The sequence below is a fragment of the Cervus canadensis genome, chromosome 19, assembly GCF_019320065.1.
Source record: "Cervus canadensis isolate Bull #8, Minnesota chromosome 19, ASM1932006v1, whole genome shotgun sequence".
In the NCBI taxonomy this organism is placed as follows: Eukaryota; Metazoa; Chordata; class Mammalia; order Artiodactyla; family Cervidae; genus Cervus; species Cervus canadensis.
In genome coordinates this window covers 45,601,227-45,624,529 of record NC_057404.1, presented here as the reverse complement: position 1 = coordinate 45,624,529, position 23,303 = coordinate 45,601,227, and positions in this window count along the sequence as shown.

The window sequence follows — 23,303 nt, the reverse complement described above, 5'->3', positions numbered from 1 at the left end:
GGAGGAAGATAAAAATGGATATTTGGTGACCAGACGGTGGACTGTGGAAGAGGCTGGCAAGATAGCAACTTGCTTCCATCTTCTTGGTCAGACAAAAAATTAGATTTTTCAGTTTCCCTTGTATTTAGAAGTTAGAAGCATGAGTCATGTGACTATATATCATACAGATAATGGAATGTGAGTGGAAATGGTTTATGCCAATTCCAGGCTTGGCTTCTAAAAATCTCTTGTGCAATCTTGTCTCTTAAACTTGCTGATTGGGTGGGTGGGTGGGTGGGTGGATGGGTGAAGTGGTAGATTCCAACAAGACTCTGGAGGATAGTGGATCCACATGGTGGGAAAGGTCAGCTCAGGAGTATGCAGTCATACAACTGCAAGTTGAGCAGATGTACAGTGTCAAGTGAAAGAAAGTGGAGTCGCTCAGTCGTGTCCAACTCTTTGCAGTCCCGTGGACTGTAGCCCACCAGGCTCCTCCATCCATGGAATTTTCCAGGCAAGAGTACTGGAGTGGGTTGCCATTTCCTTCTCCAGGGGATCTTCCTGACCCAGGGATCGAACCCGGGTCACCTACAATGCAGGCAGATGCTTTACCGTCTGAGCCACCAGGGAAGCCCTATACAGTGTTAAGGTGACTGTATACTTTGCTTTCCAAACCAGGGCAGTTTTAAGAGTAAAGTAGGGGGAGGTACTATTAGTAATTGTGCAGAGACAACAGTGTATCCCATGACAGTCCAGGACTAATTTAATGTACCATTGTTTTATGTAATGTAGGTATCTCAGATGTGGGCTTATTTTCGTTCGGTCGCTAAGCTGTGTTCAATTCGTTGCGACCCCATGAACAGCAGCCCTCCAGGTTTACCTGTCCTTCACTATCTCCCAGAGTTTGCTCAAACTCATGTTCATTGAATCAGTGATTCCATCCAACCATCTCATCCTCTGTTGCCCCCTTCTTCTCCTGCCCTCTGTCTTTCCCAGCATCAGGTGAAGTCCAGATTAGTCTAAAGAATTCCTGGGAAAGAACCAGAAGTGAAAGAGGCGGCAGCTGAATGTCTGCCCTGACAAAGGGCATTTCACTACCAGGAGAAACTTCAGTCAGAATCAGCTAAGCAAAAGGCCTTTTCCCGTTTATCTCTAATTCTCCCTCCCCACCCTGACCCTGGAGATTAAAAAAAAATATTGAATAGGAAAAGAATATTGAAGAGAAAGTTAGAAAAACACTAAAAAGCATTGATGATGTCTGATTTCCCCGCTGCTGATTTGTAAAAGCTCAGGTTAACTGTGTACTTTGAATTGGATGAGTAATTGGACTTTCAAAATTCAGAAAATGAGGGTCTTTTTTTTTTCTTAAAGTATCTGCAAAAAATTATAGGATCTACTTGAAATGATAGCAGTAATAATAGCTAATGTTTATGTAGTACTTTAATACATTATTCTTTGTACATTATAATACTTTTTAATACATGTCAAATGCTGTTCTAATTATTAGTTCAAGTATTCACATTCGTTAAATGTATATTATATTCACTAACGTATACATTAATTATAATTAATTGTGGGAGCTAGGAGCTGGGATTGGATTCTGATGGTTTGGTTCTCTTGGATCTGAGCTTCCTACTACAAAGTATTGCCTCCTTCAGATGAACTGCCTCTGCAGAGAGCAATGAAAGATAGTAGTGGGGGAAAGTTAAATTGCTATACAACAGTACCTCATTGATTCTAACCTATTTAATGAAACAGTTATACATGCCTAAGAATGCAGTGTTGGTGTTTAAGAATCAGTGATAACTGGAAAACTGGAGAGAAAATTGTGATCCTAGAAACTGTAGACCTGATATAATCTCCCCAACCTATCAAAACTAAGAGAACAAATGAATTTCTTAAGGAGTGGATACAAGGTGTCCAATTGAGAGTCTGTTGAAATACTTCCTGTCAATCAGTGTGTATCTCTATAGAACAGGGAGAGGCAATGGGGATGTTGTGAGAAAGAAGAACTTGAGAAGAGAAACAAGAGAAGCAGAAAAGTGTCCCTGGAGACAAGACTTCCAAGGAGAATAGTCATCAGTGTTACAAAAAGCAAAAAGGATGCTAATGCAAAAAATCATGAATAGGGCTTTTGTTAGTTCTTTTTTATTTTTTAAAGGAAGCAAATTTTGCCTTGTTAAAATCAATTTCCTGCCTGTGAGAGTCAAGGTCAAATGAAATAGCCTTCTTTTCCCAGGTTCTACCTAGACCGTGCTGAACATGTGGCTAGACCTTAGCTGGACCACATCCAGCAATGTTAAGTAATCCTGAAAGGATGTGGTATTTTCTAGCTTTATCACAAATGATTTGTCTGATTTTTATGATTTTTAATGGTGGGCTACTCCAAAGAGTAGGGTATCTGAGGCTTTTCATGATAAGGCTAAACATGATTGCAAACCAATGAAGATGTTCTTTATCTCAGTAAAATAAATTTAGTGTCACAAATCTGGGTCAGAAACTAGGTGTATGAAAGGGGGTCTGGATGTCTCTGCAGCTTCCTCTTTCCTCTTTGCATCAGAGGCCAGAATCTAGTCAACTTGGTCCAGATTATTGCCAGTCTGTGAAGCTGCTCTTCCCCTTGCTTCTCCCCGTGGATGGCCACCAGTTGAGTTCTACTGAACCATTATGAGGTTCAGTAGTGTTTGCAAACCATGCACTGCCTCCTTGTAGACCATTGATAGAAAAGAAAGATGGGAGGCTTTACTTTATATAGATGAAACTGCCACAACTTTAGATTAAGCTGATGAAATATATTTGCAATTTGTTTGGAGTATGAAATGACAAACGAGAGCAGATAAGCACTAATCTAGCATATTGCCCCTACTCCTCTTTTATTTCTATGCTTACTCCTTAAACATCAGGTTCACTTTGCCTATTAACACTTTGCAGGAGCTCGCCTCCTTTCTGGCTGCCTTTAAGGTAATAGCTGTTAAGCTCTTTTATTTCTTAAATTACAGATTTAGTCAACAAGATTTGCTTTATTGCTTTGTCATTTTCCAATTGGAATAAGAAATGCAAAATTTTTCTTTTTAAGTGTTTTATTAGTGTTTATTTTTAAAGCTGCAGACTCACTGTGAACCTAACTTTTTCTGTACTGTATGACCACCACTGAGAGAGTTGTCATTGTTGGTAAGTCATGTCTGACTCTTTGTGACCCCATGGACTGTAGCATGCCAGGCTCCTCTGTCCTCCACTGTCTCCCAGAGTTTACTCATCATCTCATCCTCTGCCACCCTTTCTCCTATTGCCTTCAGCTACTGAGAGAGCCTGCAGTAAAAGAAATGGCAGAAAGGGGACTAGAGGTACTTCTCATTAACTTAGGACTTCCTGGTTTAGAGGCACCCCATTCATACCATGGAAACTTAGTTGATTTAGCTTCCACAGTCTGATTCTCTAATTCTTTATGCCTTAGAATCTTTAGCACAAAAGTTGTGGTGGATAGATTATTAGATGAAATAATTGCTTGACTTTTATGATTATTAGGAGATATTAGCTGAGGTAATAACTTAATTCTTCTAGTGGATGAATACTCACCCATCTTTTATATTCTCCTCAGTTCAGTTCAGTCGCTCAGTTGTGTCCAACTCTTTGTGACCCCATGGACTGCAGCACGCTTGGTGTCCCTGTCCATCACCAACTCCTGGAGCTTGCTCAAACTCATATCCATTGAGTCAGTGATGTCATCCAACCGTCTCATCCTCTGTCATCCCCTTCTCCTTCTGCCTTCAATCTTTCCCAGGATCAGGGTCTTTTCCATTGAGTCAGTTCTTTACATCAGGTGGCCGAAGTATTGGAGCTTCATTAGCAACTGTCAAAAGTCATAGAACTTTTTTTTTTGGACACGTACCCTTTGCTGTATTTATTTGTTTATTTTTGGCTTTGCTGGGCCTTGGTTGCTGCATGCAGCCTTTCGCTAGTTGCGGTGCACGGGCTTCCTATTGTGGTGGCTTCTCTTGTTGAAGAGCATGGGCTCTAGTCACACAGGCTTCAGTAGTTGCAGTACAGGGCCTCATTAGCTGTGGCTCTCTGGCCCTAGAGCATTCAGGCTCCAGTAGTGAGGCTCACGGGCTCTAGAGTGTGGGCTCAGTAGTTGTGGCACGTGGGCCCAGTTCCTCCATAACATGTGAAAACTTTCCAGACCAGGGATAGAACCCACATCCCCTGCACTGGCAGGCAGATTCTCCTCCATATCCTTAAGAGAGTTTTATCTTACAAATGCTATTTTGGTATCTCATTTGAGTAGTTTAAAGAAGGTACCCAAAGAAAAGAGTCCAAGTTGGCCAGGCCTAATTGTAAAGATCCAAAGGGTATTCTAAAGAAACAAGTCAATTTAGCAAATTTATCATAAGAACTCTACTTGTTCTTTTATTACTAATGATTGGTCAAATTGTTGCTTTTCTGTATACAGAGACAAAATCTATGCAGAGATTTTAAGTCTTGAGGCCTGTTTAATTTATCTTCAGCATTGTCTCCATTGACTCTTCAAAATGCCTTATTCTTGAGGAGAATCTGAAGGAGGATCATGAAGAAGAAACAAAAGATATCTTGGACATCTTTAAAAAAAACTTTAACATTTTATAATGATTTAAATGTAAGCAAATCAGAGACACATGGATTACATTTCCCTTGGAACACACATGGGTTTGAAAAATTAAGAGAAAACAGGCTTGGCACATTCTGGTTGGGTATTACTGAACGTAAAACATTTGGGGAAAATATTTAGTTTTTTTTTGGCAAGTGCCAAAAATGACTGAGCTCACTCATCTGCTTTCCCTCCCCTTTGCCTCTAGCATCAGCCTGAAGTTAGAGGGCTTTCAAGGTGAAAGGATGAGGTTTTTGTATTTCCTTGTCAGGAAATTAACCTTGCCTTATCTCTCTCTTCCTCCATCTTCTTTACCGTATCTCCCACTACATAGAGGGATGAACAACTTCTCACTTAAAAGAGTGATGACAATTTTGCAACAGTGTGTTTCAGATTCATATAATAGTACTAAACTCTGCAGAAGCCAGAGAGGGCGCAGTTAATAAACCCTTTCTGAGTCAAACTGACTGAGTAACTTTAAAGAATTATCTGCCTTGTAGTTGAATTGGTGCAGTTGTTAGCTTCACTTGTGTCCTGCTGCAAACTCACTCCTTCCCTCTACCGCAGATATTTATTGAGCGCCTATTTTGTACAAGGTAATGTTCTAAATACTGCCCAAAGCTGAAGATTTGATCTTTAGGTATTGCTGAGTGGTGACAACTTAGTATGAACATGTAATAGATAATGACAGGTTGAATATTGTGAGGTTTCATTTCTCTGTTGGGCATTTGCAGGTGATTATGGAAAACCCATTATTTGTTCTCTACTTATTCATCAGATCTGCATTTATGTGGTGTTTATCTGGCACATATGTCTCTTTGATACTGATTCTATAGTGGAAGAAACAAATGCGATTCATTCATAAATACATGGTCTGATTCTACGTACTTGCGTGGTGTTCTAAATGTACGTCTGTAGACACAAAGCCATCTCAGGGTGACGTCATAGTGGACAAGACATGGCCTTGCCCTAACATCTCCTTGGATCTTGACTTTTAAAACTCTATATCTACAGCAACCCCCGCCCCAAGTTCCCTGTTGTTGTTTAGTTACTAAGTTGTGTCTGAGTCTTCTGTGACCTCATGGACTGGAGCCCACCAGGCTCCTCTGTCAATGGGATTTCCATGGGAATACTCGAGTGGGTTACCATTTCCTTCCCCAGGGGATCTTCCCAGCCCAAGGATCGAACCCATGTCTCCTGCATTGGCAGGCAGATTCTTTACTGTTGAGCCACCAGGCAAGCAAGTTCCCTATTACCAAGGTTCATTGGAATTATTTGTTGTAGAACGTGACAAGTAATAGCAAATTAAGGAAATAAGAGACTTTAGGTAGCTCATAATGGGCAAGATATTTATAAGCAGTCTGTTCTTTCAAATCAAGGTAAAGGAGATTTATCATGGCATAGCAGTTGCGTCTACTTCTCTGCCCTCCATTATTGTAAACATGGAGTCTAGAAACAAAGACCAAGCCTGGAACTGCAAAGATTCATTTTTTGAGCTCTGGGGAAGGGATCTTACAAGTATCCACATTTATTAGGTCTGTAGGAAAAAAATCAGGTTTAAAGCCTGAGTGCACTGGGGTCTGAAACCTGAAAACTGACCTTTGATCTACTTAGTCTTTCGGTAAGAACACTAGGATGTGCTACTTGGACTTGGTGGGCAAGCAGTCAAGATTTTCAGAGCAAGAGGATGTCAGTGTCCTGTGAGAATGTCAAAGGGAATTTCTCAAAGGACCTGGCAGTCCTACTATCTATATGTTTATCTCCGTCTTCGCTTTTTTCTCCTCCTTTCAACAGATGATTGTCACTGAACAAATATCTCTTTGCTTAACAATGTACTAAAGTTTTGCAATATAATAAAGTTACTGCCAATCACTTTCATGGAAAGATATATTCTTTTTTTTTTTTTTTTTGGGAAGATAGATTCTTAAAAAATCATTTGATTTCCCTTTTTCTGTCTCAGAAGAACTTCATTCCATGACTCTTCTGTTTTTGATAGCTAGATCATAAGGTAATTCTGTTTTTAATTTTTTGAGGAATCTCTATACTGTTTTCCATATTAGCTGTATCAATTTGTATTTCCACCAAGCGTGCACAAGGGTTCCCTTTTCTCCACATCCTTGCCAGCACTTACTATCTCCTATCTCTTTGGTAACAGTCATTCTGAAGTTGTGAGGTGATATCTCATGGTGGTTTTGATTTGCATTTCCTTGATGATTAGTGGTGCTGAGCATCTTTTTATGTATCTGTTGACCATATGGGTGTCTTCTTAAAAAAAAAGTCTGTTCAAATCTGCTGTCCAGTTTTGATCAAATTGTGTTTTGCTACTCAGTTATATGAATTTTTAAAAATACTTTTGATATTAAGTCCTTATCAGATATATATGACTTGGAAATATTTTCCTCCCATCCTGTATATTGCTTTTTCCTATTGTTATTTTTTTAACTGTCTGGGTTTTTTGTTTGATACAGTCCCACTTGTTTACTTTTGCTTTTTCTGCTTCTGCTTTTGGAATCATGTCCAAAAAATTATTAGTTGCCAAGCAAGGAGATTTTTTCTTATACTTTCTTCTGGGACTTTTATGGTTTCAGGTGTTTAATCCATTTCAAATTGATTTTTGTGATATTAAGATATGGATCCAATTTCATTCTTCTGCATGTGATTGTCCAGTTTCCCCACCCTTTCCCTGTTGTATATTCTTTACTAGATTATCATAGATTAAGTGATAATATATACACAGGTTTATTTCTGGGCTCTCAGTTCTGCTCCAGTGGTCTATATATATGTCTGTTTTTTATCACAGTAACATACTGTTTCAATTACTATAGTTTTGTAATACAGTTTGAAATCAGGAATTGTGATGTTCCCAGCTTTGTTCTCTTTGCTCAGTATCGCTTCGTTTATCCAGAGGCTTTTGCGGTTTCATGTGAATTTTAGAATTGCTTTTTCTATTTCTGTGAAAAATTGCCATTGAAACTTTGATAGGGATTGCAATTGATTCTATAGATGGCTTTGAGTAATATGGACATTTTAACAGTATTAATTATTATGATCCGTGAAAACGGAATATCTTTTTATTTCTTTGTCTTCAATTTCTTTTATCAATGTCTTGTATTTTTCAGTAAACAGATCTTTCGCTTCCTTGGTTAAACTTAATCCATAAGTATTTTATTGCTTTCGGTGCTGTTCTGAATGTGACTATTTTCTTTCTTTTTCAGATATTTCATATAGAAAGGCACCTGATTTCTGTACGTTGATTTTGTATCCTGCAACTTTGCTAAATTCACTGATTAGTTCTTGCAGTTTTTGTTTGAGTCTTTAGAATTTTCTATATATAAGGTCATATCTCTTACAAAGACAATTTTACTTCTTCCTTTCTGATTTGAATGCTTTTCTCTGTTGACCTCTTAATGGGTTTCCTGAATGTCCTCATGGCATGACAGCTGGCTGTCCTTGAGAAAGTGACCTGAAAGAGAAAGGGAGAGAGAGAGGGGGAAGAAGGGCAAGAGGGAAGGAGGGAGAGAGGAAGAGAGATTTTTGAGAGGGTGTGTGAGCTTATCAGCCCAAGATGAAAATCTCAGTCTTCTATACTGTAATTTGGGGAGTGCCATGCCATCACGTCTGCTGGAAATTACTGTTTATAGAGACTAATCTCAGTATAATGTGGGAAGCACTTCATAGGATGTAGGTGTCAGCATGTGGGACTCACTGGGAACTGGGTTCCACAGTATATTTGAGAACCAAAGTAGCAGGGTATTCTTGGGCTTTTTCACTCCACCTATTTAATTATCAATGTTTATTTTCCTTTCTCAACTATTTTTTCTAGGTCATTAATCTTTTACAGACAGTAAGGGTTTTTTTTTTTTAAATTATTATTATTCATTGGTCACAAGAATTTCTAATTCTTTCACTCTCCCATTTCAAAAAGGCCTCAGGTTTTTCCACAATTTAACCAGCAGATGGAGCACGAAAACCTGACATTTTAATAACTACTTTTATCAGGTTACATGTAATACTGTCTTATAGCTTTGAGAGGGGCCTTAGCACTGGCTTAATCCTCTCATCCTACAGGTTAAAAACAGTGATAAGAGTTAGTACTAGAATCTAGGTTTTCTGCATTTCCCTTGCACCATTTGCCTCAACTGGAGTCACTTGATGGTGCCCCCTCAGAGCATGAATTCCGTTCATTTCAATTATTTATTCAGTTCCTACTGTGGTGAATTCATTCAACAATGAATAAAACAATCCATGTCTCATAAGAGACTGCAGTTTGGTTGAATACAATGTGTAGTACAGTGGCTAAGAATCCACCTACCAATGCAGCAGATGTAAGAGACACAGGTTCAATTCCTGGGATGGGAAGATCCCCTGAAGAAAAAAATGGCAACCCATCTAGTGTTCTTGCCTGGAAAATTCCACGGACAGAGAAGCCTGGTGGGCTACGGTCCATGGGGTTGCAAAGAGTTGGACAGGACTGGGCGTCCATGCAATATACTAAGAACCACAATATCTTAGGATTTAGGGCTGTGGTATCTAAAGACCATGTCATAGGTGTTGGGATAATGTGAGCCTGGGCATGTATCTTAAATAATTAGTGGAAATTATCTAGGTAGAGTTTGAGTGATAGAAGAACATTTCTGGAAGCAGGAACATGAAGAAATGTAGAAGGATAAAAATAGCCTGATATTTATGGAAAACCAAATAGTTCAGTATTTCTGGTGCATGAAAGAAAAATTAAGGTTAAAATCACTCAGGTTTACTGAATAATGATTGTACTATCACAATTAATAGGACAGTCAGTCTTATAATCACCTTGTAGTGACTTGGAGACTTTCCTTGGTCAGGCAATCATTCAGTCTGCAAATTGTTTTTGAAAACGTACTGTGAACCAAGCTCTATGGTAGGTGCTGGGAACACAGCAATGAATAATAAAGATGAAATTCCCGTCTTGCATGGGACTTACATAACAAGTGAGAAGTTAGAGATCAAGAGAAGATAATAAATGCTTTGAAGAAAAATAAAGTAAAGAAGGGGAAAAAGGAGAGAGTGATGTGATGGGAAGACATAATTTTGAATGAAGTCATTCAGGTAAACCTTATCGAGAAGCAAAGACCTGGAGGAAGTCCTTTGTGGAAGACAGTTGCTCCTTGGAAGAACAGCTATGACCAACCTAGACAGCATATGAAAAAGCAGAGACATTACTTTACCAACAAAGGTCCATCTAGTCAAAGCTATGGTTTTTCTAATAGTCTCATATGGATGTGAGAGTTAGACTATAAAGAAAGCTAAGTGCTGAAGTATTGATGCTTTTGAACTGTGGTTTTGGAGAAGACTTGAGAGTCCCTTGGACTGCAAGGAGATCCAACCAGTCAATCTTACAGGAAATCAGTCCTGAATATTCATTGGAAGCACTAATGCTGAAACTGAAACTCTGGTACTTTGGCCACCTGATGTGAAGAACTGATTCCTTGGAAAAGACCCTGGTGCTGGGAAAGATTGAAGGTGAGAGGAGAAGGGGACAACAGAGGATGAGATGGTGGGATGGCATTGCCGACACAATGGACATGAGTTTGAGTAGGCTCTGGGAGTTGGTGATGGACAGGGAAGCCTGGCGTGCTGCCTTCCAGGGGGTCACAAAGAGTCAGACATGACTGAGCGACTGAACTGAGACTGGTTGAGAAGATTATAGCAATCTTGTAAGTCAAAATGTGATGAAACAGTTGTTGCAAGTGGAGCACAAAGAAGGATTATGAATCAGGAATTTCACAGGACAATATATACCATTTGTTCAACATAGCATGTGTATACATATACATACTATAAAGGCAGTGAGTTTGCCAATACACTAATGACTAGAGGAAGCCAAGAGTCTGATGACACATGTTTCCTGGAGTTCATCTTTATGCTGCCAGTGTTGTGAAATGGATGCTTTGGAATTCTATGCCAAAGAATTTGTGCTTACTTTTTGCTTTGTTTATTCATACTTAGTTTATTCAACTTATGTTTGAGTGTTGGTGAGTTCATAGCACTGCACTGGGTGTTCCTATGTGCACCGTCTGTGGCAAACTGGTGGACCAGCTGTATTTGGATATATTTTAAGGCAGATTACAAAACAACATTCAAGTCTTCTGGGGCTTCCCAGGTGGCTCAGTGGATAAAGAATCTGCCTGCAATACAGGCGATGCGGGTTGGATCCATGAGTCCCTTGGAGGAGGGCATGGCAACCTCTAATATTCTTCCCTGGAGAATCCCATTGACAGAGGAGCTTGGAGGGCTACAGTCCATGGGGTCGCAAAGAGTTGGACATGACTGAAGCAACTGAGCGCTCACACATTCGTCTTTTACCTCCTTTACCTATAAAGACTGTGTATCCATCCTAAAGGAAATCAACCCTGAATATTCATTGAAAGGACTGATGCTGAAGCTCCAGTACTTTGGCCATCTGATGTGAAGAGCTGACTCATTGGAAAAGACCCTGATGCTGGGAAAGACTGAGGGCAAAAGGAGAAGGCAGCGGCAGAGGAAAGATGGTTAGATGGTCACCAACTCAGCGGACATGAGTTTGAGCTAACTCCAGGAGATAGTGAAGGACAGGGAAGCCTGGTGTCCTGCAGTCCATGGAATTGCAAAGAGTTGGACATGACTTAGCTACTAAACAACAACAATTATATTAGAAATGAAAAATGCAAAGAATATCCTTTTAAACTTTGGCCTGTTTGTTGTCTTGTTTCACCTAAATCTCTATTTCCCAAAACGTTTTATTACAAAAAGATAATCTTGAAATTTTATATATCTATATATATAAATAGGTATATAGATACACTGAGCATCTATTCTACTTTTCCATAGCCCATGAGAAAGACAAAAAAAACTTTATTTATGCCTTTGAGGAGCTCAGAGTATAGAGTAGATCAATAAATTATAACAAGTTTTCACATATTCTCTAAGTTAATATTAAATTTACTTTTAATTTTCTCTCCCTCTCAAATCTTCATGAAGGGCAGAGACTGTATTTTATTTGTTCATTTCTGTGCTTCTAGTTCTTGCTAAATGTCTAGCATAAATATTTAGTGAATAAAGAGTGGACCCTTATCTGAATTGTTTTCTTTGTTCACTGCCTACATGAGAAACCCCACATAAATCAGTCTGGAGTGGTTTGACTAGACCACTGTGTTATGTGCTGTGTATGCTCAATCAAAGACGAGGAGGATGATAATTGTTCTAATTATCCCGGTGCTGTGTTTCCACAGTTGTTTTATTTGGTGCAGGCTAGGCTTGCTAATTACTTTATACCCAAGTGGAAAATCATTAAAAGGCATGTCTCTGCAAAGCAGGGGGACAGGGGTTGCAAAGCTGACTTTCAGGGTTCCTCTTTGTCTTATGATTTATGAGTCTTTAACTGCCAGTCTCCCTTGATATGTAAACATGTGGTCCTTCTATGTTGATAAATCAAGTAAATTTTATTTGTGTGTTTTATAATGTAATATCCCCTTGGGACATCACATAACATTGACACTACAGGGATAAATTTGGACAGACTTAGAATAGAGTCTGTTTTTTAATGATCTTTGTGGGATTTACTACTAATGTGGTAATTTGGAAAACTGATTTTCTTTTTTTTTTTGCACCGGAAATGCTGTCTTTACATTGAAATAGCAAAAAGTTCAATCATCACCAGCTCCTTTCTTTCTGATTTCATCCCACAATTTCGGAGTCACAGAGGGTTTCAGGGCCAAATGTAATTTCTGAATTAACTCTTAAGTCACCAACTTGAACTTAAACATGTATTTTGGGCTTCCCTGGTAGTCCAGTGGCTAAGACTTCATGCTCCCAACAGTGCTGGGGACATGGGTTTGATCCCCGGTGAGAGAACTAGATTCCACATGCCACAACTGAGAGTTTGCATGCCACAACTGAGACCTGGCTCAGCCAAATATGTAAATATATATTTTTAAAAATCCATGTATTTTGATTCTTAGTGTAGTCTTAGGAGTATTATTATCTAAAGAGGAAGCTGGATGACAAAATGGTTTAAAAGTACTGTTATTTTATTATAGTTTCTGGAACCAAAAAATAGACTTTCATTTTACAAATGAAACAATTAAAAAGTTGTATTTTATTCTTAGACTCGCCAGCCTTTTGCCTGGAAACACTTTTGTGTCTGTGTTTGTGAGAGAGAGGGGGGAAAGAGAGCTGTATCCTAGGATTGTCAGTTGTGACAATCATGGGTTAATTAGTAAAAGAACCTTCATCTAAGATACACCTTTTCTTTTTAATTTAAACAAATATTTTTTACACAACATTGCTAAGGCAGGGTAACAGTAATTATCAAGTTAAAGACTGTTCCTCAGTCTCTGTCTCATTTACTGGGTGAATAATTTCTGATTTCTCTAAACTTTTCTCTAGATTTGACTTCCTTTTTAAGTCACAGCACTGGGCTAGTGATGGACCCAGAAGTACTCTGCCCTGCTGTTGCTTCAGTTGTGTCTGACTGTGTGACGCTATGGACAGTAGCCTGCCAGGCTCCTCTGTCCTTGGGATTCTCCAGGCAAGAATAGTGGATTGGATTGCCATTCCCTTCTCCGGGGGATCTTTCTGACCCAGGGATTGAACCAGAGTCTCTTACATCTAACCTGGATTGGCAGGCAGGTTCTTTATCACTAGCGCCACCTGGGAAGCCCCAGATATACTATGAAATATTAATAAGCAGAAGTATATCTGCATCTTCTAAAATGACTTCCATATTCTTACTTCGGAATAGAGGTTATATTTGCTCTTTAGATGTTGTTGTTGTTCAGTCGTGAAGTCACATCTGACTCTTTGCAACCCCATGGACTGCAGGCAAGCCACGCTCCTCTGTCCTCCACTATCTCCTGGAGTTTGCTCAAATTCACGTCTGTTGAATCAGTGACACTGTCTAACCATCTCGTCCTCTGCTTTAGGTGACGTACATTATTTTTTTGTGCGTCCCCTTTAACAGTGGTCGGGCAATGTTTACTTGACAATGTAACTTTACAAAGGAAATAGCACAATTGAATGTAATTTTAGCAGGAAAGAACTTTAGAGATCTTCTCCTCCAATGACTCATTATGTGGACAAGGATTATCTTAGCAGAGGCTGCTATAAGAAAATGTCATAGACTGAGTAGCTTAAATAATCAACACTCATTTCTCACAGTTCTTGTGGCTGAGAAGTCCAAGATGAAGGTGCTAGCCAACTCAGTTTCTGGTGAGAACCCTCTTCCTGGTTTTAAGACTGCTGCCTTCTTATCATGTCCCCACATGATGGAGAGAGCGAGATCCCTCCCTCTCTTCCTCTTCTTATAAGGCCACTAATCTCTTCATAAGAGCCTCACTCTCATGGCCTCATCTAGCCCTAATTTCCTCCAAAAAGTCTGATCTCCAAATACCATCACAATGGGGGTTAGGGCTTTAACATAGGAATTTTGGTTGGTGGTGGTGATAGGGGCACAAACATTCAGTCCAAAACAAGGATTCTGAGATCAGAGAAGTCAAATGATGTGTAAGATCACACAGAAAGTTAATGGCTAAAGTAGACCTAAGAGTCTTATCTTTTAAGTGATTTATTATACTTTGGATTTCCCCATTAAACTCACAATGGAAACACTCTTAAGGCAATGATTATCTAATGTTTATCCCATCCTCAGATGATGAAAGAATGTGCATGTCAGCATTCTAATTTTTTGCATAGATGGAGAAGTACAGAGTGTAAAATTTCTTCTGAAAGTCATCATGATCCCTGCTGTGAGGCCTAGAAAAGGCATTTTCTTTGGCGAGGCATTAACTGGGAGCTATGACAAGACTGGAGTGTTGCTCCATTCCCTTCCCAAGCCCCTCCCCTTAGTTATAATAAATGACAGGAGTGAAGACAAGTAGATCCTACGGCAGATGTGTTGATGAAATTACTTGGTGAGACGGAAAATTGGAGAAGTTAGCTTGATGGACAGGAAATGCAGCCAGTTATATAGCTCCATTAACTCCAGATAGCCTTAAGACTGGACTTCACTACTGAGTGATGAGTGAGGCCTCAGAGGAGGAGATGTCATCTTGGCTGCCCCAGCCTTGACTGAGCTCCCTACTGAATAAAACCAAGTAGGTCAGCTACACCATATTGTGCAGAATAACTGCCCCATTATTCTGTGAACTTAGCTCACAGAGTCATGAGAAGTAACATACCGTTGTTGTTTTAGACTGTTAAGTTTTAGGATGGTATGTTATACAGCAAAAAATAACTGAAACAGTTTACAAAATCTACATGTTGGCCCATGCATCTACCAGTTCCTGCTTTGGAACATCTTTATTTCATAGTCTGACCCAGTTACTTTCCCAGTTTCTGCACTAAGATAGAAATACATGAGAATCCTTCACATGACCGCAATCCTCTGTCTTGAATTCTCAGCCACTATTTGCCTCTCCTCCTCTCTTCCCATTACTGCCAGTGACTGCAGACAGTCAGCCTGGAACCTAGACATTTCAACTAGTTCCAGACACCCCTGTCATTCTCAAATTGCAGCTGTCCCATGGAACCAGGCTCCTGCCTTGGTCTCACACTCTCTGCTCTGTTCCCTTTCATTGTCTTGAACTGGACAGTCCTTCCACTAAACCTTGGTGGATGGTTGGAGTATTGGTTTCCTACCTAGCCCCTGGTGATTCTTTGTCTTTAAGAATCAATTCTATTGCCAGGCCCAAACAGTTAGCAGGGGAACAGAAGAGTTTGTAAAACACATGGACAAACTCTTTGGGATGCGTAACAGTATTATAGAGCAGAAAAAACACGGACTTTGGAGTCGTGCTGACCTGATTTATATTCTAGACTGCCATTTACTAGCTTGTAATTTGGGGTCAACTTTCTTCATCTGTTTAAGATTCCATTTCCTAATTTGTGAAACAGGTACTAAGTAGACAAGTTATAGCTGCCGTTAATTTCTACCATACAACACTGCCTCTGTGGCTCTGTTGGTTCCCCATCCTCATTGGTTGTGAAAGACTTCTTAACTTCTCCCTGCCCGCACCAACATTGTAGGTTCCAGCTCACCTCACACCCAAGCCACCCATGTCTAGACACGTAGCGTGTCCCAGAAAAGCAAGCTACTTGATAACCAAAATGATAGTTGAAAGGCCATACTTAATTGATTCCTTGTAGGTCTTCTGCTGCACTTTCTTTAGACTTGGGCTGATTTTCATTAGCTCTTGTGCACACAAGCATGTTCAGATTTACATGTCTGCCCTACTATTCCTTACTTCTTCCTACTATAAATCCTTTGGAAATCTGGTTAGATTTAATTGATGATTGTGAGGCAGTTTTGCACTGTTTCTAAATAACATCCTAATCGCTGTTCAGTTTCCCCTAGACATGTGTGTATATGTGTGTATGGTGTGTATGTGTACTTAATGACTAATCTTTTATACACCCTGTCAAAATTTGGGGGACAAAAAGCAAACAAAATCTATAATGGTGTAAACAAATCCAACCCATTTTGATGCTGTACTCGATTTTGTAAGTTGTTTTAATCACACAGAAGAAGACAAAAGACTTTGGGAATGTTTATTCTAACTCCAGAACTGTGTCCCTGTTACTGGACTGGATGCCCTGATGACTGGGAGTGATGCAGAAGGGAGGCAGTAATATGTAAATACACTAATCAAATCAATGCAAATCATAGTACATCCCTTTAAAGGGTCTGGGAGACAGCTGTGTAAAAAAGAATGCTTTTCATTTTCATAGGTTTGGGTGAACGTCTTTAGCAAATCCCATCTCCTTGATTCTGTGATTCGAGCTCTGTTGTGTTTTACTTTGATTATTTTTGGCTCTTGTTTTTTTGTGGGACTACATATGGTAGAAGTTGGCACTTCAGGCGTAAATGGCTAGTCTTATTTTCTTCTCTTTGTGGCCAATTGGTTTTGTAACTTTTGTTTTCAATAACTGAGCTACAAAACCACGCAAGCAGAGCTTTTGTGAGGTTTTCCTCTGTGACCAGAGTGGGGGATGGTGATGTGACAATTGTCTCAAAGGTTTTCTTTGGAAAGTATGGATCATCTTTGGAGAAAGAATTTTTCTCTTTTTCTTTTTTCTCTCTCTTTTTTTTTTCCCTCTTTTTCTTTTATTCCTAAAAGATTCAACAAATCATTTCACTTTATAGAATTTTATACCATCATTCCAGTGCCTTAATCAGGTCACAACTTTTGGCCACTTGTTTTATATGCAGGAAATATTGGTATCAGTGTAAAATTTTAAAAATCAGACAGATGCTACCATTTCCCTGGGATCCTCTAATGGAGATGAGAGAGAGGAGGAAGGGGGGAGTTAAAAGAAACCAGAATGGTCTTCTGAGTTGTCTTAAGTTAAGGAGAAAGTGAGAGAAGAGAACAAGAACCTTGTGAAAAACCGTTTTCAAAAGTTTTCAGTTTTTAATCAAAATAGTAAAAGACAGGTGTGAGGCAGTGTGAGCATATTTTAATGACAAGGTACAAGTTTTAGTGTTTGAAATGGAATAATCTCTAATGCTGAATTTTAGAAATAAATTGTGTTGGTTCCTTCATTCCTAAATTGAAGACCCTGGAGTAGTCTCTAAGGATTAAAGGGACACGGAATCCCTCAGGATCGTTCTGGAAGGTGGTGTTAATAAGGTGAGGTACCTGGCATGTGTCTGTAACATTTCAGGTGTGTCATTTCCTGGGGGAGGGTAAATTATGAGAGTGGAGGTTTCTCTCACTGAAACTCTGGAAGAATCCTCTGGGTACAGTTTTTCCTGGAGGTAAGAGAACAGATAGAATGCCTAATATAGTTTCCAGAGATCCGAAGCCTATAGATAATTCAGCCTGCTTAAATAATTTGCATTGACACCGCTACATTTATCTTCTCATGTACATTTCTGTCTAATCCTCTGCCTGTCACATGGGTAAAGAACCAAGAAAGCTCTCATATTAAATACAGTCAGCATTTCTCAAAAACAGATTCCTAAGAAACCAAAAGAGAATTGGAAGGTATAAAAGAACACTGAACAACATTATTAATTGGTAAGAAGAAATAAGATATAAGACTAAAAATAACTTGAAATGCCAAGTCCCACCGAATGTATTTCCTCAGTGTCTTCTGAAATAATCCACTTCTCTCTTACCTGTTACCACTACCGTGCTCTATGTATATGTAATTTCCTCTCTGGATTACTCTGACAGTTTCTAATTGAATTTACTCATGTTCTGCTTTTCTCTATCTCTATCTAGTATCTGAACTATTGCTATTACCCTTTGGATAAAAAGGGTACACTTTACACACTACACAGTCTGTTGTGTAAAGTCTGATTTACTTGTGTGGCTCACAACGCCATCAGGACCTTTCTTATTGTACTGTGTGTGTGTTGTACTTAGTCGCTCAGTCGTGTCTGACTCTTTACGACCCCATGGACTGTAGCCTGCCAGTCTTCTCTGTCCATGGGGATTCTCCAGGCAAGAATACTGGAGTGGGTTGCTATGCCCTCCTCCTTCCCGACCCAGGGATTGAACCCAGGTCTCCCACACTGCAGGTGGATTTTTTACCAGCTGAGCCACCAGCCCTCAACTAGCTCTATCTAGCTTTGCTCTCACAATATTAGACCTTTTTACATTTATGGCTTTTCTGACTAGAGTGACTTTTTAACCCCCTTTTCCCCCCTATTTCACCTCTTCCCCTCAAAAATAATTCTTATATGTTTAAAAAAACAAAACAAAACAAAAAACAGTGAAACACCCAAAACCAAAACAAAGAAACAGGATCCTATGGTCAGAGGATTGGTAATGGGAGACTTTTTCCAGTGTCAATATCAGGATTATGGTAACATCATGAGCTGTTTGTCTTACCTTAGGCAGAAGACCCCTCATTCAAACATCAAACACCTTTAAAAAATATTTTAATGCATTTATTTTAATTGAAGTACAGCTGATTTGCAATGTTGTGTTAGTTTTAGATGTGTAGCACAGTGATTCAGTTATATACACCTATATATGTATCTACTCTTTTTCAGACTCACCACCCCCTTTCCCTTTGGTAACCAGAAGTTTTCTGTGTCCGTAGGTCTATTTCTGTTTTGTGTATAAGTTCATTTGTATAATTTTTTTAGATTCCACATATAACTGATATCATAGGCTATTTGTCTTTTTCTGTCTGGCTTACTTCACTTAGTATAATAATCCCTAGGTCCATCCATTTTGCTGCAGATGGCGTTATTTCATTCTTTTTTATGGTTGAGTATATTCCATTGTGTGTGTGCGTGCTGGGGGGTGTGGGAGTGGGTGTGTATAAAACACATATCTTTATCCATCCGTCTATCGATGGCCATTTAGGTCCTTCTGTGTCTTGGCCATCGTAGGTAGTGCTGCTGTGAACACTGGGTGCATGTATCTTTTCCAGTTATAGTTTTCTGCAGACATACACCCAGGAGTGCGGTTGCAGGATTATATAGTAACTCTATTTTTAGTTTTTCAAGGAACTTCTAGATTGATCTCCATAGTGTGTCCACCGATTTATTGGTCCATTGCCACCGACAGGGTAGGAGGGTTACCTTTTCTCCGTATTCTCTCCAGCATTTATTATTTGTAGACTTTTTGATGATGGCCATTCTGACTAGTGTGAGGTGATACCTTACTGTAGTTTTGATTTTCATTTCTCTAATAATTAGCAATGTTGAACATCTTTTTATGTGCCTTTTGGCCATCTGTATGTCTTCTTTGGAGAAATGTCTGTTTAGATCTTCTATCCATTTTTTGACTGGATTTTTTTTTTATATTGAGCTGTGTGACCTGTTTGGATATTTTGGAAATTAATCCCTTGTTGGTCCCATCGTTTGTAAATATTTTCTCCCATTCTGTATGTTGTGTTTTTGTGGATGGTTTCCTTTGTTGCACAAAAGCTTTTAAATTTAATTAGGTCCCATTTGTTTGTTTTTGCTTTTTATTTCTTTAACTCTAGGAGGTGGATCCAAAAGATACTGCTGAGATTTATGTCAAAGAGCATTCTGCCTATGTTTTCCTCTAGGTATTTTGTAGTATCTAGTTTTACCTTTATGTCTTTAATCCATTTTGAGTTTACTTTTGTGTATGGTGTTAAATAATGTAATTTCATTCTTTTACATGTAGCTGTCCAGTTTTCCCAACATCACTTATTGAAGAGACTGTATATTCTTGCCTTTTTGTCACAGATTGACTGACATGGATTTATTTCTGTACTTTCTATGCTGTTCCATGGGTCCATATGTTTTTTTGTGTGCCAGTGTCATGCTGTTTTGATTATTGTAGCTTTGCAATATTGCCTGAAGTCAGGGAGAGTTAGTCCTCTACCTCCATTCTTCTTTCTCAAGAATGGTTTGGCTGTACCAGGCATTTTGTGTTTTCATATAAATTTTAAGATTATTCATTCTAGTTCTGTGAAAAAATGCCATTGGTAATTTCATAGAGATTACACTGAATCTGATATCATTACCTTGGATAGTATAGTTATTTTAAGTGATTCGAAAGTCAGTATTTAAGTCTTGATTTATGTTTTTATACATGTGCATAAACTGAAAGTTTAATAAGGAAAAAAAGGTACCATTTATAATAGCAATGAGAAAAGGGGAAAAAGTGAGTTACCTAGAAGTAGATCTTATATATTTAAGACCTGCATGAAAAAATTGTTAGGGTTTCTTAAATGGAGAGATACACTGACTTAGTCTGTTTCAGCTTCTATAACAGAGTAGGCTGTGTAACATATCTGCAGATTGGTTAACTTAAATAGCAGCTTATTTCTCACAGTTCTGAAGGCTCTGAGTCTAAGACCAAGGCATCAGAATGGTTGTGTTCTGGTGAGGATACTCTTCCTGGTCTCCTTCTTATTGTATCCTTACATGGTGGAAGGGACTAAGGATCTCTGTAGGGCCACTTTTATAAGGTACTAATCCCATTTATGAGGATTCTAACCTTGCCCAATACTTTGGCCACCTGATGCAAAGAGCCAACTCATTGGAAAAGACCCTAATGCTGGGAAAGATTGGAGGCAGGAGGAGAAGGGGACAACAGAGGACGAGATGGTTGGATGTCATCACTGACTCAATGGACATGAATTTGAGCAAATTCTGGGAGATGGTGAAGGACAGGGAAGCCTGGCATGCTGCGGTCCATGAATTGCAAAGAGTTGGATACGACTGAGCGACTGAATAGCAACCTTGTCCAACCGAGAGTCCCACTTTCTAATACCATCACTTTTGGCAGTTAGGATTTTAACATTTGAATTGAGAGGGGTACAAACTTTCAGACTACAGCATGTATCTTTGTTCATGAGTATAGACTCAGTATCAGAACGATGTTACTTCTTTTCCTTTCAATATGTTATGTAGAAGCATGTGAAATGGTGATCTTTGTAGGACAAAAATAGTTTAGTTTCAAAGTCAAAGGTTTAAACTAATATATAACTGCAGTTATAATTCAGATACAAATACGATTTTTATAGGAATTTGATAAGTTTTTCTATAATTTATGTGGAAGATCAAAAGCCTAAGGATACTTAAGGCAGTGCTGAAGAAGTATAAAAAGGCAAAGAGACTTGCTCTATCATGTATAAATAATTATCTAGTGACAGGAATTAAGATAGTTTAGCATTGGTCCAGGAAGAGACAGTTAACCAATAGGACAGAATAGAGAGCTCCCAAAGAATCCTATGCCTATATGGAACAGGTGTCATCACAGATCCCTGAACTATGGTAGACTGTTCAATAAATGGTGTGCAGAAACCCCAAAGTATGTTAACAATAAGCTCACAAATCTGCACACAATACTAAGCTCCTCTACAGAAGAAGAAACACTGATATAAGGAAATTATAGGAAGATCCTTCATGGCCATTGGTGCAAGGGATGCAAATGAGTTTCAGTGTTTAGGATCTACCTGTTACATGACCCAGAAGCCATTCTGTAGTATCCATGTCTTGTCCAGGTGCAGGTAAATTCTTTGTTCTTATTTCTGAAGCCTCTTTTCTAGTCTACTTGTTTATGGGCTGCAGGCCTTTGGAAGGTAGGGATATGGGCGGCAAGATGTGTGAAAATGTTCTTATAGACTCTCAAATAATAGCTTCTGTTTAAATAAGCTTAATTTGGGATTCAGTTCAGAGTATTCTGAACCCATCACAAGCCCACACATCCCTCCTCCCCTTCAAGCACATGATTAAGTGGAGTTTCACTTTTATTAGTGAACATCGGATGTTCTTTATATAGTGAATCTGGTGAAAAAATATCATAGTAAATAATTCCAAAGGCAAATAAAATATGTTTTTATATGCTCTCTTGAAATAAATATTAAGTGATACAATTGAGCTCATCAAAATGATGTTCTCTGAAATCTTAGACCAGCTCATTAATAAAACTGCTCTTGCTGAGTAACATAATAAAGAATCTACAATCTATTTGGGTATCATGATAGGTTGTACAATTAAATTGAAATATTACATTGTTAGCAATGTAATTGAATTATCTAAAAAAATAAATGATTTAAAATCATTTGACAAATTAAAATATACACAGGCATCATTTCCATGGACTTAATGCCTATCAGTGAATAGCTTTCATTTCAAGCTGAAATGAAACTTTCCAATTCCTAAAAAGGAATCCGTACCAAATATCCCACATGTAGTCTTTGAGGTAGACTACCATGGACTTTGGTAACATGCCAAAGACCATTCAAACTACTGCACAATTACACTCATCTCACACGCTAGCAAAGTAATGCTCAAAATTCTCCAAGCCAGGCTTCAACAGTACATGAACCGTGAAATTCCAGATGTTCAAGCTGGATTTATAAAAGGCAGAGGAACCAGAGATCAAATTGCCAGCATTCGCTGGATCATCTAAAAAGCAAGAGAGTTCCAGAAAAACATCTACTTCTGCTTTATTGACTATGCCAAACTGTTTGACTGTGTGGATCACAACAAACTGTGGAAAATTCTTCAAGAGATGGGAATACCAGATCACCTGACTTGCCTCCTGAGAAATCTGTATGCAGGTCAAGAAGCAACAGTTAGAACTGGACATGGAACAACAGACTGGTTCCAAATCAGGAAAGGAGTATGTCAAGGCTGTATATTGTCACTGTGCTTATTTAACTTATATGCAGAGTACATCATGCAGAATTCCACGCTGGATGAAGCACAAGCTGGAATCAAGATTGCTGGGAGAAATATCAATAACCTCAGATATGCAGATGACACCACCCTTATGGCAGAAAGTGAAGAAGAGCTAAAGTGCCTCTTGATGAAAGTGAAAGAGGAGAGTAAAAAAGTTGGCTTAAAACTCAACATTCAGAAAACTAAGATCACAGCATCTGGTCCCATCACTTCATGGCAAATAGATGGGGAAACAATGGAAACAGTGACAGACTTTATTTGGGGGGGCTCCAAAATCACTGCAGATGGTGACTGCAGCCATGAAATTAAAAGACCCTTGCTGCTTGGAAGAAAAGTTATGACCAACCTAGACAGCATATTAACAAGCAGAGACATTACTTTGCCAACAAAGGTCCATCTAGTCAAAGCTATGGTTTTTCCAGTAGTCATGTATGGATGTGAGAGTTGAACTATAAAGAAAGCTGAGCGCCAAAGAATTGTTGCTTTTGAACTGTGCTGTTGGAGAAGACTCTTGAGAGTCCTTTGGATCACAAGGAGATCCAACCAATCCATCTTAAAGGA